This window comes from Gossypium hirsutum, chromosome D08, assembly GCF_007990345.1.
Source record: "Gossypium hirsutum isolate 1008001.06 chromosome D08, Gossypium_hirsutum_v2.1, whole genome shotgun sequence".
Taxonomy (NCBI): Eukaryota; Viridiplantae; Streptophyta; class Magnoliopsida; order Malvales; family Malvaceae; genus Gossypium; species Gossypium hirsutum.
In genome coordinates, this window is record NC_053444.1 from 34876509 (window position 1) to 34897621 (window position 21113).

A 21113-nucleotide genomic window follows, 5' to 3' on the forward strand; every position below is an offset into this window, starting at 1 on the left:
CAGTCTGAGCCGTGTTAATAAGGGTAATTAAATAATAGGCTACGTAATTGATATTAAAATGGAAAAATATGTGAATTGGAAATGAATAAGTGGATTGAAAAATGAAGTGTGAAAATAGCGTGATCATAATTGAGATTTATGAGTAATGTACTAATGGATTGAACATAGTTGGTTTATGCGATGGTTAAGATGAATTGTTGGATGATCTATGAAAAGTTATTTTTATAGCAAGTGATATTAATTGAGTTATATGTTAAACCAACTAATGGAAGAATACTTGTGAAGTTGAGCAAACCATGAAATAATATGGTATTATACATGAAATCGAAATAGTGATAAATTGTAATTGTTTGTTTAGATAGTAATGTGATTATATAATTTAACTTGAGCATTCATGTATCTTTATGTCTTTAAATGTTTGGATTATAGAAATATCACTGATTTTTACTCAGCATACGGTTTTTTTTTCATGTGCAGGTTAGGTACTTCTCTTTTGATTGCCGACTCAGCATCCAACAATGATCCCAACCTCAAATGTGGTGATGTTTACCTTTTGTGATGGCATATACCTAGGATGTATTAGTTGATATTTATTTTGTGAATGGATTGTAAATGGAGTTCTGAGTATAATGTTGGTTTGAGTATATAAATATATGTTTGTGTTTGAAGCCATAATTTGGCATATTGTTTTGAACCAATGCTTGTTAGGTGTATGTGAACTTAAGCTTGATGTTTTGGTAGTTATAAACTAGGCTAAATTGAGTGATTTTGGTATGTTTTAAAATTTGATTTGAACGATGCATTGTTGATATGTTTTGATAATATAAATGTGGTACTAATAAGGGTACATTGGTTAGACACCTAAGATAATTGTTTTGGTATGTTTGGAGCATGTTTGATCGTATTTTGGATAGGTTAAATGATTGATTTTTGAGTTTCTTAATGCCCAAGCAAGTAGGAAATGGGAAACTTATTGTTTAAGGTACATTTTAGGTCCACATGGCTAGACACACGGGCATGTGACTTGTGAGACACACAACTGGGCGACACGGCCGTGTGCCGTTTGTTGAGTGCTTAGGGAGCAAGTCAGCTAGCACACAGCTTGGCACACGGGCGTGTGAGGCCATTTCAAGAGTTACACAGCCTGGCATACGGGCATGTGCCTTGGCCGTGTGGCTTGGCCGTATGACCAAAGTCAAAGAGTTATACGGGCACGGACACGGGCTGAGACACGACTGCGTGTCTCTATTTCGAATGTTACACAACTTGAGACAAGGGCGTGTGTCTCAGTCGTGTGACCCCTGCAGTTGAATTTTTCTAACTTTTTCCTAAAATTTTCAAATATTCACGATTTAGTTCCAAATCATTTCTACAGTGATTATAAGGCCTCGAGGGCTTCAATAAGGAATGATATGCATGTTTAATGATGGATTATGTTATGTTCATTAAATGTTTTGAAATGAATTATTTAGGTTACATTTATTCGGTAATGCTTTGAAACCCTATTTCGATGACAAATATAGGTTAGGGGTGTTACATTTAGTGATATCAGAGCTTGCAAGTTTAGCCGATTCTTAAACTAAATCGAGCTCAGAATCGAGACTAGAGGTACATGTCATAGTTAAGTCAAATTGAGTCGGGATTTGGATGCTGAATATATTTGTTTTTGTTTTGTAATTGAAAATGTCGGATGACTATAATAATGATGTTGATCAAGAGATGTATACCGGAGATGATGTCTCTAATGAATTAGATGGAACCGAATCAGTAACACTGAGTGTTAATCCAATTAATGCTCAACAACTTAATGTTAAGTGATGTAATGCTGAGGGGGGAGGTGACTCAGTTACTTCGAGCTATAGATGATGCTCTTTAGTGTATTGTAAGAACTACATCCGCTACGGCATCTACACCTACTGTTCATCGAGCTCCAATAAAAGAGTTACCTAGATACGGTGTGGTCGAATTCTTAGGGTTGAAAGGAGTTGATACTTTTGTAGCTGAAGTTTAGATTGAATCTACTAAAAGCGTCTTGCAACAACTTCAATCCAACCCGCATGAAAGCGTAATTTGTGTTGTTTCTCTACTGCAATGAGAAGCATATACCTGGTAGCAGTCAGTGACACGCCACGTATACGCAGATCGGGCTAATTAGGAATTATTTCAAAAGGAATTTCAAAAGGAATATGTTGGCGAACTATATATTGAAGATAGAAGAAAAGAATTTTTTATGCTGACACAAAGTGGGATGTCTATGGCTGACTATGAACGGGAATTTACATGACTTAGTAGGTATGCCGTTGAATTTGTACTGACTGAAATTGAAAGTTGCAAGCAATTTTTGCCTGATTTACGTGATGAGCTTTGGATACAATTAGTATCGCATAGAATTATTGAGTTTGTCGATTTAGTTGAACGGGCAAGAATGGTAGAACAAGCTCTAGGTCTTGATAAAAAGACAGAGACTACTCGTACTATTGGGAAATGTCCTGGAGCTGCTAGCTCAAATCCATAACCGAAGTGAACTAAAGAATTTCGTGGTAGCTGGAGGTTGACTTTTAAGTCCAATGGCCTGATAGAAATCATGATCAACAACCCACGGTGTCTACAAGTAGTGTGCGATGTCCATCCAGGGTTATTGATATTGTGAATTGTGAGCATTGTGGGAAAAATCATTGTGGTGGATGTTGGAAACTAATTCGAGCTTGTTTTTGCCGTGGATCCACGAAACATTTTGCTAGAGTATCCAAAGAATAATAATGCTACCCCTGTTACTTCTCAGAGGTCTATGCCTGCACCTAAGGGTCACGGATCGAGTTGAGGTGGTTCTTTTCGAGTGGTGGTGCTAGGAATGGAAAAGATGTTATTACTCATCAATTGGAGGCCAAAGCGCCAGCTCGAGCTTATGTTGTGCAGGCACGTGTGGATGGTGATGCTAATAACGTTGTGACATGTATCTTTTTATTATATTCAAAACCTATTTATGCTTTGATGGATCCGGGATCTTCGCATTCATATGTTAATACTGAATTAGTTAGATCGGGGAGATTAAAATTTGAGACATCTAAAGTATTGATAGTGGTGTTAAGTCCAATGGGACAATCAGTGTTAGTAGGTCAGGTGTGTAGGAGATGCCTGTTAGTGATATAGAATATAACCTTCTTTGTTGAATTGTTGATCATGTCATTTGGGGATTTTGATTTGATTTTGGGCATGGATTGGCTTACGGAACATGGAGTGATTCTGGAGTGCAACTGCAAGATTTACTAGATCACCTTGGGGAGCTCTAGTACTTTTCGTCAAAAAGAAAGATGGCTCGATGCGACTCTGTATTGACTACCGATAAGTGAATTAGTTGATGATTAAGAATCGATACCTCCTACCTAGTATCGATGGCTTATTTGATCAATTAAAATGGTTTATTGAAATGTTTTGTAATGAATGATTTTGGTTACGTTTTTCGGTAATGCTCTGAATCCTTATTCCAATGACGGATACAGGTTAAGGGTTTTACACATCTAATTTTTTTTAATATCTCCAATAAGCTTGTTGCTGCCACTGCATATGTTGCATTATGTGCATCAACTTTGATAGCTCATCTCGAAGATTTGGGTGAGGCGATTGAGTTCTGAATGTTAAGGTTGCCATGTCAGTTTTGGTTATTGGTTCCATTAGTTCTGCATTATTAGAGATTTCAGCTGACTGTATTGGTTCGATCTTTATGGGATCTTCTTCTTCTTTTTCGAGATCCTTACTCTCCTCAACTCGTTGTTGCAGAATAAAATCTCTGGCTATTCGATAAAGGTCCCAATCTGTGATTATGCCCTGGCTATAACTTGTCTTCTTTACGTTTGTAAGAATTTTAGCTTTCAAGCACAAAATTGTTATCGTAGAGAGAAAGTAAACTGGACCAGAACGTCTAGCAGCACAATTTCGTATTTCTCTCAGAATGATTTTTCCCACATCAATGGTCTTTGCCGTTAAGATCGAGTATAACAAGACCATTTGCTCTAATGAAATTGTAGTCCCATGTGAAATAGGCATAAGGCTGAATCGAATGAAATAGAACCATACATTTGCTAGTGGTGTCAAATATTCTCTACGACATGTATGAGTTCCATGCTTTGACACAGCCCACTTAGAACGAGAATTTCTTACAGATTTTCAGCCTCAATATTTTCATCAAGGAAGAATATTCATCGTCTTCAAAATCAGGTAATTCAAAGAATTCATTAATAGTGTTTGAGCTTGTTGGTACCTTGATTTCTCGGGAAAAAATCTTTCGTTAATTTGCTTGAAGTCAAATTCATATAAAATTTGTGAACTAACTCTTCATCTGCACTAGGCCTTTTATCACAAAACAACTCCCAATTGAGAGCTTCGGCAATTTTTCGAATGCACACCATGAAATTGGTATAGTTTCTTTCTTTTAGTGTAAAGCCTTTTTTAGGGTGCATTTGTTGATTCTTGAAAACGTCATCGTATCTCGCTTTGGCTTCTTCACAGTGAAATTTTTCTTTATTATTCTTCAAATTGGACAGAGGCACAAGTTATTTTGTGAGGCATGATTAACCTGAACATAAGATGGAAACAATTTTTTTCTCAAAAATTCAATTTGCATAAAATATTAATAATTCAATAAATTGAAAATTAAATAATCAAATAAAATTGAAATTTTGGAGAAAAATTTTCTTACAACCTTTGTATACAAATTAAGTACTCAATAAAATTAGAAGCAAAAGATTTAATTGAGGGATGATTGGAAGGGCGATCGGTTGGTGGCTAAATGTAATAAAAGTGTAGTGCACAAGTGATAAGGGCGTGCAGCTAACAAGGGTGCATATGGGCTTGAAGCAAAGCATAGCAGCAGCGCACGGCCTTGGCGTGAGTAGGTACGTCAGTTAGGAAGCAAATAGCAGCAGCGTGGTGCGATGGAGGCAGGTGCGTGCGTGAGCAACTTTGGAGCAGGTGTGCAGGTAAGGCCAAGCGTGAGTTGGTGGTGGTCGGCTTGCTTGCGCACGGGCAAGGATGTGCGTAGGTTGGCTAGCGACGTGCACAAGGGAGTAGGTCGCAACATGCGTACGATGGTGGCTACTGGGCGATGAAGCTGCTAAGGGTGCCTTCAACAGTTGCCAATGGAAGCTGGGGCACTAGATAGCTTGGAGGTTGGAAGGTTTTAAGATGATGTGAATGGTGGAGAAGGTTGGTAGAATTTGTAGTGAAAGGAGGAAGGAATTCAATTAGAACTTTTAGAACAATTTAAAAATAAAATATTCTAAGTCCTAATTCCACATAAAGTTAATAAGAATTAATAATTAATATGATGTATATTAAAATATTGTTTGCTATTACTTTATTTATTAAAATAAATTTTACTAAAATATGATAAAGTTTAAACTAACCCTAATTCTATATAAAGTTGATAATAGTGAATATATATTATAATAAATATAATTATATATTAATTATTATCACATTACTTATTAAAATTAAAATTAATTTTTTTATTTTAAATTCCTTTGAAAATATTTACAAAAAGACACATCAAATTTTTAATATTTACAAAAAAAACAACCAAAATTTTCAAAAATTCAATTAAGTACCTAAACTTAAAGAAAATTTGAAAGTTGAGCTGCAATTAAAATTTGGATCAAAATTGACCCTTTTATTTGAAAAACTAAAAGTTTATTTTGCCATTTAGGGAATAATTTCTCAGAAGATTATGTTAAAATTAATTCCAAGGAAAGATTGGAGAGGTCACAAGCGGTCCTACCTAAGTTTCAATCTCCTAGATAGAATTTATTTAAACATACTACTCCCGGAAATACACCTTAAATCATTTATTTAAAAAGAAAATGAGAAAAATTAAGTATTTGATAAAATGAATGGGACTTTATCCCGTTCAATTTTATCCCCCCAGTAATATTTTAAGCGCTGAGCATTGACTCGAAAATTACCTCCCTTACCTTGAAGTTTGACAACTCCATATGGAAAAACTTGGTAAATTGTAAATGGACCAGACCAACATGATTTTAACTTACCTGGAAAGAACTTTAATCTGGAAATGAATAACAAGACTTGTTGACTTGCTTCAAATTCTTGAACTCGAATGTGCTTTTCATGCTATCTTTTAAGTCTTTCCTTGAATAGTTTGGAATTCTCATATGAGAACATTCGGAACTCTTCTAACTCATTGAGTTGAAGCATCTGTTTCTCTTTAACAAGCTTAAGATCCAAGTTGAGTTGTTGGAGAGCTTAATACACTTTGTGTTCTAACTCCAAGGGCAAATGACATGTCTTCCCAAAAATCAACCTATAGGGTGACATCCCTAAAGCTGTCTTGTATGCTACCCTGTAGGCCCATAAAGCATCGTCCAGTCTTTTGGACCAATCTTGTTGGTTTGGACAAACTACCTTCTCGAGTATGCCTTTTATCCCTTTGTTTACCAGTTCAGCTTGCCCGTTCGTCTACAGATGGTAAGTTATGGCAACCTTGTGCTTCACTCCTTGTTTATTGAGTAACATTTCAACCATTTGTTCACAAAATGGGACTCCTCATCACTAATGATATGTAACACCCCTAACCCATGTCCATCACCAAAACTGGGTTATAGAGCATTACTGGAATATACAGATCAAATACAGACAATTCATACTACTTTACATTCTTATCAGAAATCAATCTCCCTTATTTGAACCCTCGAGGCCCAAAATAAGTAGTAGGAACAAGTCGGGACTAAATTAGGTACTTAAAGAACTTTTCGTGAAATTTCAAAAATTTTCCTAGGTGCAGGAGACACACGCCTGTATGGCCAAGTCGTGTGGACATTCAAAATAGGGCACACAGCCATGTCCCAGCCCGTTTCCATACCCATATAACTCTCTGACTTGGGTCACACGGCCAAGCCACACGTCCGTGTTCTAGGCCATGTGAACATCATTAAATAGGTGCAGGGGTCACACGACCAAGCCATACACCCGTGTGCCAGGCCATGTGATCCATTTTGATTTTAAGATGTAGGGGACACTAGGCCAAAACAAATGCCCATGTGCTAGGTCGTGTGTCACGCACGGCTAAGACAGACGCCCGTGTCTCTGTCCATGTGAACGAAATAGGTCATTTCTAAGCCTCATTTCTCACCCAAATTCTGTCATCACTCTAACCCAAATTTGCGTATCAACACTTCAAATCAATACATTAAATTCAAGCTAGGATCATGTTTTAATCATGTAATGTTGTCACTTTTATTTTTGTATCCAAACTTACCTAGTTGATCAAATATTCATATCATAATCCATCCTCACTTCAACTTCAGTCATTTTACCATAAACATTAAGTAGATAAAGACAGACATATATATACATCAAAAGATATCAATCACAAGCCATTTCAAATGGCTAGTTACAGCCAAACATTTATGTGCCAACATTGGCTAATTAACCTATACATGTCATTATAACCAAAATTAATTTACTATTTATACCGAATTAGGCAGATGGATAGTGTGAGTGATCTCCGCCAAGCTTCCAACCCAACGAGCTTCTGAATTAGTATAAAACAGGGAAAATAAAACAAAGTAAGCATGTAATACTTAGTAAGTTCATATAACGAGAATTTAACTTACCATTTACATTTAAGGTAAGTATTCAAGGCACACTCAAATTAAATTGGCCAAATGCCCTAAACACATATTCTCATCAAGCATGATAGTCATGAGATTCATGTAACAAATCATTTTCATAAATGTACATAGTCATCAAACAAGTTTCATACACATGAATCTTTCATCCCATTTTTCAACATGTCAAATATCATCATTTTCATGTACTTCAGGCATATACGAGTAACAATTCATCTTATACTCATGTTATTTCATATCAGGATTTCGTCTGTTAAATCATTTAAAATATCGATGGATACAAAGTTAGTACACATGAAGTGTACGAATTTGTAATCCGTCAATTCATATTTGGGAATGCTTATTAGAGAACATAATCGGGAAGCTCTCTCTCGAGCCATATAACGGGAAGCTCATATGAGCCACGTAACGGGAAGCTTATCCAGGCCGTATAACGAGAAGCTCATAAGAGCCATAATCAGGAAGCTCATGTGAGCCAATAACGGGTAACTCTAAAGAGCCATTAATCGGGAAGCTCCGAATAGCCATATATCGGGAAGTTCAAGCGAGCCATATCAGGAAGCTCTGGAGAGTCATTAATCAGGAAGCTCACAAAGACCCTTTAATCGGGAAGCTCCAAAGAGCCATATGTCGGGACGCTCATAAGAGCTGCAGTGTGTCCGTAACACATGCAGGACCACAACCAATCGAAATGCTCCGAAGAGCTATTAATGAGAAGTTCGCAATAACCATATAACGGGAAGCTTGAGAGGGCTAATAACGGGATGCTCTTTCGAGCTATGGTGTGTCTGCAACATATGTAGGACCACAAACAATACGGGAACCCTGTATCCATCGAATTTCATTTATTCAATCGGGACTTAATGTTTGTCAGGCATTGTCGGATATAAGATTAATTTCATATACATAGCAACAATACAATCACATACATACAATTCAATTAGCACATATAAATTCTCAATTTAGTTACACGAACTTACCTCGACAATGTTCGTGTATGCAAAATCTACTAATTTGACATTTTTTCTTTCCCTCGATCTAACTTCGTATTTGGTCTATCCGAATCTATATAAATGAATTAACATCAATTCATATTCAATTAATTTCAATTCACATCTTAGGAAAAATTACTATTTTTCCCATATAGTTTTGATTAATTACGATTTTGTCCCTAGGCTCGGAAAATAAAATTCATGAAATTTAATCCTTATTCCAAGCCTAGCTAATTTTTACATATCACAATAGCAGCTCATGTATTTCATAAATTTTAGAATTTTTCCATGAATTTTACAACATTTTAATTTAGTCCCTAAATCATAATTTCATCAAAATTCCCTTTACAAAAGTTGTTTATCTATCAACATCCTTTCATTTTCTACCATAAAATTTCATAATTCAACTATATTAATCCATGGAAAAATCCTAACACTTTGATAACTTTACAAATTAATCCCCAAGATAGCTAGATTAAGCTATTACGATCTCGGAAAAATGAAAATTATTAAAAATGGGACAAGAAAACATACCTAATTAAGCCAAATTAGCTTGCTTGAGTTCAACACCCATAACTAGGGTTTTCATGTCTTTAATTTGGGAAAGATGATATAAAATGATGATATTTCTTATTTAATTAAAATATCATCTTTTATTATTTCATCTTTCCAGTTTAATCATTTTCTTTATTTAATTTTTCATGGATGAATGATCATACTTATCTACTAACTTCTCTTAATGGTCTATTTGCCATATAAGGACCTCAAATTTTGAATTCCATAGCTAATTGATACTTATAGCTACTAGAACTCAACTTTTGCATTTCATGCAATTTGGTCCTTTTAGCAACTAAACATGTAATCAGTAAAATTTTCTTAACGAAATTTTTATACAATATTCCTATCATATGGTAGACAATAAAATAATTTTAAAATAATTTTTCTTACAGGCTCGGATTTTTAGTTCCGAAATCACTGTTCCAATTTCACTGAAAACGAGTTGTAACATTATAGCCCTAGGAGTTCCAAACCTTGTGAACACATGTTTATTTAAAAACTTCATCACAACCTTGGCATCGTTCGTTGGATATGCTTCAGCCTCAACCCACTTAGACACGTAGTCTACTACTACCAATATGTACTTGTGACCAAAAGATAGAGGGAAATGACCAAGGAAGACAAACCCGATAAGTATCAATACGCAATGGGGGTTGAAATACCCCAAACATCGAATAATTCTACCTCAATGATGTTTGTTCGGGGCATCTCAGTCCTGTTGGTGACATTTCCAACCCTTTAGCATCGATCACAACTCTTTACGTAAGCATACGTGTCTTTGAATAACGTTGGCCGAAAGAATCCAGCTTGCAATACTTTGGCTACAGTAGGTGTACCTCTGAAGTGTCCCCCACTCAGAGCTGTGTGGCAATGATATAAAATCTCATGTACTTCGTCTTTTGCCTTGCATCTCCTAATCATTTGATATACATACTTTCTGAACAAGTATGGTTCTTCCCAGAAATAGTACTTCACATCGTGAAGAAACTTTTTCTTTTGTTGATATGACTTATCAAGAGGCATCAAACCACAAGCTAGATAGTTAGTAAAATTAGCAAACAAAGGGGTATTATGATATAATTTACCTTAAGTATGTGTTCATTTGGGAATGTCTCCTAAATGGGTATAATTGGAGAAGTCCCTTCTTACGGCTACAATCTAGACAAGTGGTCTGCTACTTGGTTTTCTAATCCCTTTCGATCTTGAATTTCTAGATCGAACTCTTGGAGTAGAAGTACCCATCAGATCAATCTCTGTTTAACATCTTTCTTGGCAAGTAAATACTTAATTGCCGAATGATCCATATAGACCGTCACTTTGGTACCTACAAGATAAGATCGAAACTTGTCAAAAGTAAACACAATAGCAAGTAACTCTTTCTCTCTTACCGTATAATTCAGTTGAGCTTCCGTAAGAGTCTAACTTCCATAGTACATGGGATGAAAAAATTTGTTCCTTCGCTGGCCCACCACAGCTCCAATAATAAAATCACTTGCGTCACACATCAATTCAAATGGCAACTCCCAATCTGACGTGACGATGATGGGTGTTGAAACTAATCGACTCTTCAAATCATTGAAAGCTCTTAAACACTCCTCATCAAATTCGAACATCTGTCTCGTTATCTGATGCCCAAGAACAATACCTTTGCATACTATAAAATAACACTTTTCCCAACTAAGTACGAGGTTTGTTTCTTCGCATGGCCTTAGTATCATGGCTAGATTGGCTAGGAAATCATCATATGTATCTCTGAATACTAAAAAGTCATCCTTAAAAACTTTCAAGTACTTTTCAACCATGTCAGTAAAAATAGACATCATGCATCTCTGAAATGTAATAGGTGCATTACATAAACTAAATGGCATGCATCTAAATGAAAATGTACCATACGGGCATGTAAATGTTGTCTTGTGTTGATCTTCAGGTGTACTGTAATCTGATTATACCACGAGTATCCATCGAGAAAACAGTAATAGTCTCGCCTAGCGAGTCTATCAAGCATTTGGTCCAAGAATGGCATAGGAAAATGATCTTTCCTAGTATCATTGTTGAACTTTCGGTAATCTATACAAATTCTCCATCCTGTAACCATTCTAGTCAGTATTAATTCGTTATTCTTCTTCTCAACGACTGTAATACCTCCTTTCTTTAGCAAGCACTGGACTGGACTTACCCACGAACTGTCTGAGATGGGGTAGATTATACCCGCATCTAACCATTTTATGATCCCTTTCTTTACCATGTTCTTCATGATGGAGTTTAGTCTTCGTTGTTGATCAATCATCCCTTTTCTCACCATCTTCTGATCTTGTGCATGCATAACGACGGACTAGTGCCACGAATATCGGCTATGGTCCATTCGATAGCCTTCTTGAATTGTTTCAATACTAGGATGAGTTTCTCTTCTTGCTCTTTGGTCAAATCCGCTGAAACAATCACAGGAAAAGTAGAAGCATTACCTAAATAAACATATTTTAAATATGAGGGAAGTACCTTAAGTTCTAATTTAAGTGACTCGTCGGTTGACACTTTCAGTTGGACATAATCCCTACTCTCTAACTCCAAAGACTCAAAGTGGGATTGCAGATTAAAGCCCCTTTGATTAGCTTCTAGCAAAGCTAAGTATTACTCCCCCTCTTCATCACCTGGAGGGTCTGATGTTAAAACTTGTTCCAATGGGTCCTTAACATAGTTGTGTTCCCTTTCCAAGACTAATTCCTCTAACTCAGATACTACAGAACAATCATCAATTGTGTCAGGAAATTGCATGGACTTAAAAACATTAAATGTTACTTGATCGTCCTAAACACGCATAGTAAGCTCACCCTTCTGCACATCAATAAGGGTCTTTCCAGTTGCTAGGAAAGGCCGTCCTAGGATGATTGACACCTCTTTATCTGTTTCAAAGTCTAGAATAACAAAGTCAGTAAGAAAAATAAATTTATCTACAAATACTAATAAATCCTCGATTTTTCCTTCTAGATGTGCTAAAGATCGATCTGTTAATTGAAGTGTAACAAGTTAATGCTTGTACCCAAATCACATAGTGCCTTACCACAATACATTGCTCCAATGTTGCAAGGTATGGTAAAACATCTAGGATCCTTCAACTTTAGGGGTGGTTTGTCTTGAAGATATGCACTGCATTCTTTCGTCAGAGCTACCGTCTCAAATTCTCCTAGCCTTCGTTTCTTGGACAGGATATCCTTCATAAATTTGACGTAGTTCAACATTTATTCAAGGGCTTCTACCAACGGAATGTTGATATGAAGATGCTTGAGTATGTCTAGAAATTTGTTGAACTAGACTTCCTAATTTTACTTCTGAAGTCTTTGAGGGTAAGGTGGTGGAGGATTCTTCACTGGAACTGGTTGATTCATCTTCTTTAGCAATTTTGCATCTAACAAAGTTGTAGTTTATCAATGACTGGTTCAGAAATTACCTTATTTTGTTTTGCAAATTATGGTTTTGGTGAAGCTGGAATTTCAACACTTGGTTGAACATCCACTGAATCTTGAGCATCAGTTGGCTCATCTTCAACTTCAATAGTGTTGGGCTCTAATGTCTTTCCGCTCCTCAATGTCAATAATTTACAATGCTCTTTCCCTTGATTTTTTAGATTTTCCTATCACTAGGCAAAGTAACTTGTGGTCGGTTCCTAAGTTCGGTAGCAAGTTAACCCACTTGATTCTCCAAATTCCTTAAAGTGGCGTCATTTTTTGCTATACATGCCTTCAATAGGTTCTCTGAGCTATTGGAAGGTTCATCTTGAGTTGGTTTTTGAACTTGTTGGGTAAAAACAGGTGGCTGGGTCGGTCTAGGTTGTCCATAAGTGTTACTAGTTCCAGCCCCTTGGTTACTCCAAGAAAGGTTAGGGTGGTTTCGCCAAGATGGGTTATAAAAATTGGATTGAATTCCTTGCTTTCTTAATTCTGGTTCTGATTACCCATGTAATACACGGATTCTTGGTTTGATGGACATTCTTTAAACAAATGTCCTTCCCCACAATAAACACAGGCTATATTTTCAAATTGATTGGGTGGTTGTGTTGCAAAACTATTAAACCCATTAGTGGTAAAATTTTTAAACATCGATGATATTGAGGATACTTGAGATGCAAGTGAAGTGAAAGCGTCCACTTCATGTATTCCAGTGACTTATCTTCCTAAAGTTGCTCGATTGGTTGGCCATTGATAATTGTTGCTAGTAATCCTCTCAATGATTTCATAAGCCTCATTATAAGACTTAGAAAGGAGAGTGCCATTAGCAGAAGCGTCCACTACCATTCTTATTTGATCATTGAGACCATTATAGAATGTCTCAAGTTGGATATAATACAAGATTCCATAATAAGGGCACTTCCGTAATAAATCTGTGTACCTTTCCCATGCCTCATACAAGGACTCATCATCCATTTGTTGGAAAGTAGTGATCTCATTCCTCAACTTAGCATTATTGCTAGGAGGGAAATACTTCATGAGGAATCTTTCTACTAACTTTTGCCATGTGGTAATGGAATGTGGTGGCAATGAGTTCAACCAAGCTCGATCTCTGCCCCTTAGCAATCATGGGAACAACTTTAATGGTAGTGCATTTTGGGCACTCCAGTTAGCTTGACAGAATCGTTTACCTTCATAAACAATCTTAAGTGAATATGAGGATCTTCGGTAGGCATTCCACTGAATTAGCCCACTGTCTGAAGCATTTGGAACATAACCGGCTTCAGCTCAAACTGTTGTGCCTCAATTTTGGATCTGCTAATACTCAAATTAAGATCATGAAACACTGGCACGACATACTTTCTTAAAGCTCTATCACTATCATCAGTAATAAGGATAGGATTTTAAGTAGGGTTTGCTCTGTTTCCTTGATTCAGATTTTCAAAGTTCATCTCTTCGGTCCTTCTCTGAACTGCTTCTCTTCTTCATTGTTGAAAAGTTCTTTCAATCTCAGGGTCTACGTGAAGTAAATCAATAATTCAATCAACACTCATAAACACCTGAAACAAACACAGACAAATTAATTAAGTTAAAATTGAACAAAAAAAACAAAAATTCAAAATTAACAAATTCACAAATAATGACTTTTAAAACAGTCCCCGACAATGGCGCCAAAGACTTGGAACGATGGAAATGTGCAAGTGTACACAATCATTATCAAGTAATAAAGTGACAAGTAAATGTCGAGTTATTGTACCCATTGGGACTGTATAAGAAAATATTTATGAAATGCAATTAAAAACATTTTGGTGATTAAAAATATTTTGATTTTGAGGAAGTGATTAAAAACTAAAATTTAACTAAATAAAATAAAATAAAATAAAATTTCCAATGCATGATTTCAAAAGATGATTTTAATCAATATGACATAATTGTGCTAGATAGATTACATTTCTTAACTTAATATTACTAAAACAAAGTTCATGTTGTTACGAATAAATTCACGGCAACTTGGTAATTTGTTAACTATAGCACATACAGACTTATAAAATTAGCCAATCTCTTGAACATATTACTATGCCAATTCAAACAATTAATCAATTTAATAAGCAAGTAAAAGATTAAGTGAGGTAACAATATATACCTACATTAAAACAGTTTAATCACAATAATCTTGCAAGCTACGCAAGGATAATGTATTTAATCATTAGTTAATTTAACCCTCAGCTAACTTAGAAGATTAAACATGCTGTAACACCCCGAACCCGAGACCGTCGCCGGAGTCGAACACGAGGTGTTAACAGACTTCAAACCACTTATTTGACATTTCCCAGACAAACTGCCAATCTGTGTACTAGTCGCTTTAAAAATCATATCTTGAGTTCTGAAACTCAAAATCCAGTTCCGTAAATTTTCCCTGGAACTATACTCATATACCTATATGGTAGAATTTTTGTAGAATTTTTGGTCAGGCCAATTAGTACAGTTTATTAGTCAAAGTCTCCCATGTTACAGGGATCGACTACACTGACCTTTGCGCATTACGACTTGGATATCTCCCTGCACAGAGCTTCAATACCGATGCCGTTTGTTTCTATAGAAACTAGACTCAGAGAGGAATCTGTAAATATATTGCATGACTCCTAATTATCTCTGTTTAATTTATAATGAATTTTCAAAGTAGGAACAGGGAATCCAGAAACCGTTCTGGCCCTGTCTCACGAGAACCTGAATATCTCTTAACATACTATCCATATGATCATTTCGTTACTTCTATATGAAAATAGACTCATCAAGCTTCGATTACATAATTTATTCATTAATTAATTCCACTCCTACTATTTTTAGTGATTTTTCAATCTCATGTCACTGCTGCTGCCAGCATCTGTTACGAAAGCAACTATGCCTATTTCGTGATTTCTCCTTGATCTAACTAGTAATTCATCATACATATCACCAATTATGATCATGACTAGCCATGCCAAAGGCTAATCATTGTCAAACATCTCCCTACTACACTATTGCCATATCATGAATTTTAACACCAAAAATAATCAACCATGACATATGGCATAAAAAGGTCGAATTATCAAGACTTACGACCTAACGTTATGAAACCAAACCCAACCGAACATTTATGCCATTTTCGCATGGCTAAAAGTTTACATACCAAAGTTCAAACACAACATAATAGCCTATACATGCCGAAATGTTCTCCTAAGCCGACTAAGAAGAAAGTACCAAAACTTGCTAGCCGGTGTGATGACTCCAATGACGGCCCGATCACGCAAAAAGAGACGAGTCCAAGAAACCTAAAATAGGTGACAAGGAAACACCGAGTGAGTATATAACTCAGTAAGTCATAAGCAATGCACTACCATCCATTAATAACATTATCACAAGAGGAAGCAAAATGGAACGAGGCTAGTTACTCCATCCATACCGAACCATACCATAGTTCCTCAAACCTATCGGTTCAATCTCATACCAAGTCATGCATTCACATTCCATATACTAATCAATAGGATATTCGAGGCATTTTCATACATCATTTTATTTTCGTTACAATCATACAACTAAACGACCTTTCACCTATTCCACGATAAATCTTATGTACGTGACTTCAATTATAATTGTCACATAGGTTCAAACTTACCAAGCTCAACTTCAAATATAAACATAACGCCTATTAGTCACGAACTCAAGGTACTTACCCGATCCGCTGTCCGTGATCGACTCAATAATGTCGCACACTTAGTGTTCATAATGATTCAAAAGTATATATTAAGTCCGCACACTCAGTGCTATATAATCAACTCGCACACTTAGCGCTATATAATCAAACTCGCACACTTAGTGCTACATAATCAAGCTCGCACACTTAGTGCTACATAATCAAACTCGCACACTTAGTGCTACATAATCAAACTCGCACACTTAGTGCTGTACAATTTAAACCCGCACACTTAGCGCCAATCTCATGATCATAAATGTTTATACCCGCACTCTTAGTGCCGAGATCAACAACTCAATACATCTCACCTCTTTTCTCTTCATCCAACACTTTCATCACCACATACATACATGTATATATATATTTATCATTCCATTCAGCATCATTACATAGACGTTATGATCATTTAAATTAATACAAACTATATGCTTAATGACTTACTTTGTGTTGGGTAGGACGGTTCCAACTCGGCTACTCGATGATCTTTTCTTTGCCTTTGCTTGATTCTCCTCCTTTAACTCCTTGAGCTTAATCAATAAATCAACTAGTTTAACCATCTTGCTAAACATTCATAATTCAATTACACATGCATATGTATGTTTGTATATTCGGCAACCATCCTCACTAATTACCCATTTAGTCGATTATACACATAATTAAAGGTAACATCACGAATGGGTATACTTATGTATATATACATATATATGTATATATATATACTTCGGAATGGGCATCACAATTAGATTTAACACCACCTTCATACTCAATTAGATGGCTGAATGCATGTATATATGCACAATGTCAACTATAACATCATTTAAACACCTAATTTCATCTCATGAACACTCGACCCATTTTTACCCCATATGGCCGAATGTGTAAGATTACATTCAACACCACCGATGTACTTAGTTAGGTGGCCAAATATACCAAGTTAGACTTGACATTATACGTCACAAGAACTCTAATTTAATTTGTCAATTGCTTGGCCAAGAACTCACAAGTGCCTTATCTACAACCTATTCGGCCTTACTACTTAAACTTAGCCTTTCATACACTTATCTCTATTGTTTTAGAAGGCCGAATCCTTATGTGTTCCAACATCTAGCTTACTCAATTCAACACATCAAAACGACATTTAGGCCGATTTTGCTAGCACACAAGCCTTTGACCGAATGTCCTTGACCTCTAGTCACCTAAATTTTTATTCTTTAAAACTCATCCAACTCATATTTTTCATTGACAACCTCCTTAACTTCAATTTATTCACATCTTTAATCATGCTACATTCGACCATTATTTAACAATAATTCATGTATCCTTTTTATTAAACACTCAAAATCAACCATCTTCATACCTCATCACCAAAGACATCAAAATACCAACCAAGAATGTAACATTCATGGCCGAATATCATCTCCATCAATTAACAAAATTTGAACCATGGCTAGGTAGATTTCAAACTTACAACTTAAAATATACATGAATCTCAAAGAATAATATCAACATACCTCAATCTAGTTACATGCATGGCCAAACTTCTTAGAAACTTTTCCCCTAGGCACTGAATATTCAAGAGCTTCTTAATCAACTTGAAGATGACCAAATGCCTTAACTTCACTTTCTTCTTTTTCTTTCTTTAGGTACAGCAATTGTGATAAGGAAAAGGATGAACACTCCTTCTTCCTCCCTTATTTTATTCATCCTTTTTTCTTTTTAATTCCCTTATTTTATTTATTCTAATTTACTTACCAATATTAAATAATAAACAACATAAACTTGGAGGAATGGAACCATGCTTGGCCGGCCACTTATCAAGAATTGGGCACTTTGACATGCAAACCCAAACTTTCCTATTTTAATACTATTTGGTCCTTACTTATTTACCTATCATAATTTTCTAAGTCTCTCAACTAGATCCTTTCAAGCAAAATTCACATTCCTAATACAAAATTAAAACATCAAATTTTTATACAAGTACTATCACACATATAAGATATGCAAATAAAATTTTAACTAAATTTTATGACTCGGTTTTGTGGTCCCGAAACCACTTCCCGACTAGGGTCAATTTTGGGCTGTCACACATGCATTGATTAAGTATTGTTTCAATTAATTACAATTTCAATACGATTAATAATTAATTCATTAGTTACCTTACAATCGTAATGCAATAATAACAAAATCATGGTTTTACTTAATCAAACAATTTACCAAGACCTATAACAACACAAACATTATTTTAACTTAAGTGGATGAAATGCAATCAACCTAACATGAATTAAATTTAAGCCATGTTAGTTAAATTAATAATAAAAACATAACAAATATTCATAGACATGTTCATAACAACAACAATAAAAGTTAAAGGATAGGAAACTAGAATCAAATCTGGTGTTTCTCCGAAGCCTACCTCGTTTGCTCCGCTTGTTCTTGTTGAACCGAGGCTTCTACAAGCACTTGAATGCTGCTACCCAAGGTTGTTGAAGGGCTCTTTTCCAATAGGGAAATCGGCAAGGAAGGGATAAGAAAGAAAATGGGAAACAAGAAGAGAAAGTGAGTAAAAGTAAGAGAGATGTGAGGAATGAAAGGTGTGTTGAATGAAGAGGTGATGGGGGTATTTATAGGTGAGATTGGCAGCTAAAAATAGCAAAAAATCAGCAGTCATATACCCCCCTTGGCCAGCCACACATGTGGCAAGTTTGAATGTTTCAAACCTGCTAAATTTAGCTTGGGGTGAATCTTTAAAGGCACAAAGAGGCAAAAAATCAGCAGTCATATACCCCCTTGGCCAGCCACACATGTGGCAAGTTTGAATGTTTCAAACCTGCTAAATTTAGCTTGGGGTGAATCTTTAAAGGCACAAAGAGTGGAGGGGTTTGAATGCAATTTTAAGGAAACCTCAAGGGCTGATTTGCAAGTCAAATAATCAGCTAATTTGAGTTTATTGGGTTAGCATGTTGGACAGTTTTGGGCAGCCCATTTGCTCGATTGGATTAGTCTTTCGGTTTAGCACAATTGTGCCTCATTTCATAATATAATTAATAATATTTTTTAACCCAAAATAAATTGGATATAATTAAAATTAATTATATTATGAATTAATATTCATAATTTGGACCGTCTTAGGCTGAAAAATTAATTGGGCTCGATGCTTCAAAAATCGATTCCCGATTTTGTGCTTCTAGCAGTGTTTGCTGAGCTAAATTTCACCCTTTGTGCGAATCTATCGAAAATAAATCAAAATTTATCAAATTTACTATAAAATTAATTAAAATTAAATATTTTAATAATTTAAGTACAATTAATTATTTTATAATTATATTATATTTTTCAACAAGAATTACTACGAAATTGCATGAATTTGAGTTAAAAAGGGCATGAAAAAATCTATATATTTTCATGTTTCTAGCAACATGTGATGATCCATGAGTACAAATGGGAGCGTGTCACTATGGATTTTGTTTCAAGATTATCGTTAACTCTGAAAAGATAAGATTTGATATGGATTACATTTAATAGGTTAACAAAATCTGTTCACTTTATTTTGGTTTGAATAGATTTTCACTTGAGAAGTTAATTGAATTATATAATTTCTAAGATTTTTAGATTGCATAGTATGCTATAATTCATTATTTCTGACTGTGATCCGAGTTTTCGGTACCAAATTGAATTTTAGTATTACTTTTCATCCGCAAGAAATTGGTCAAACTGTGTGTGTAATACAAATTTTGGATGATATGTCAACATGTGTAAATGAGTTTGAAAATGATCATGAAAAGTAATTACCGTTAGTTGGGTTTGCTTATAAAAACAGTTATCAGCCGAGCATAAAAATAAAATAGTATGAGACTTTATATTAGCGTAAATGAAGAAGTACGTTGTACTGAATGAAAGAAAGTTAGTTGGAGTTTATTTGGTTTGAGAAACTAAGAATAAAGTCAGAGTTATGCATTTAATTTGCATAATTTTTTTTTGTTTTTGAAGTTAAATATTTTGTTTTGTACGGTAATACTCTGTAACATTAATCTGGCAACAGATACGGGTTAAGGGTGTTACAAAATAATAACAAAAATAAGTATAAGAAATACTTAGTTGGTTCATACATTTCAATTCACTAACTTACCATACACATTTAATTGCTAAGTGCATATAACTATTCAAGTAAAAACCTTATCACAACATGAATCAACAACTTCAAGTCAATAACCAATAAATATACGGATACTCGAAATTCAAATCATGTTCGCTTTTATAAAACCATTTAACATTGTATATCTAGTAGTTTTCCAATGGAACTTCGTAAAAGAATTCAATATACAAGTCCAAAAATAGATAAAACTCGTATGAGCTAATTTGGTACAAAGATATATGTGTCAAGTTACCTATCCGGGCTAAACCAATGACAACACGAAGGAAATATAGCCTGGTCAGGGCTATGTATACATGTAAGGTTACCAGTCCAGGCTAAATCTGTGTCACATGTATATTTGAGTCTGTAACAAATGCTGAAGCTCGATCCAGAACGAGAATCGCTCAGAAACCTTGTATATGTTACTTTTACTCATTCCATTGGAAATATTTCAAAAATCCAATTTATTACTATAAAGTCCAATTTTTTCAATTTGGGAAATTTATATATATAATTCAAAAATTAAATAACAACTTGTAACTTTAGTAGGTAGTATGAACTTACTTGTCAGGTGATTCAGCTATTAGGGACTAATCGACAAATTTCCCTTTTGCT

General features: G+C 35.2%; 1 non-coding gene across 1 annotated transcript; it reads left to right on the top strand.

Annotated features, from left to right (window-relative positions):
* Positions 1-13534: 13534 nt before the first annotated feature.
* Positions 13535-13641, top strand: LOC121220484 (small nucleolar RNA R71). Its single transcript, XR_005917685.1, has one exon. It is a non-coding gene; the product is annotated as a small nucleolar RNA R71 (small nucleolar RNA).
* The last annotated feature ends 7472 nt before the right edge of the window (positions 13642-21113 follow it).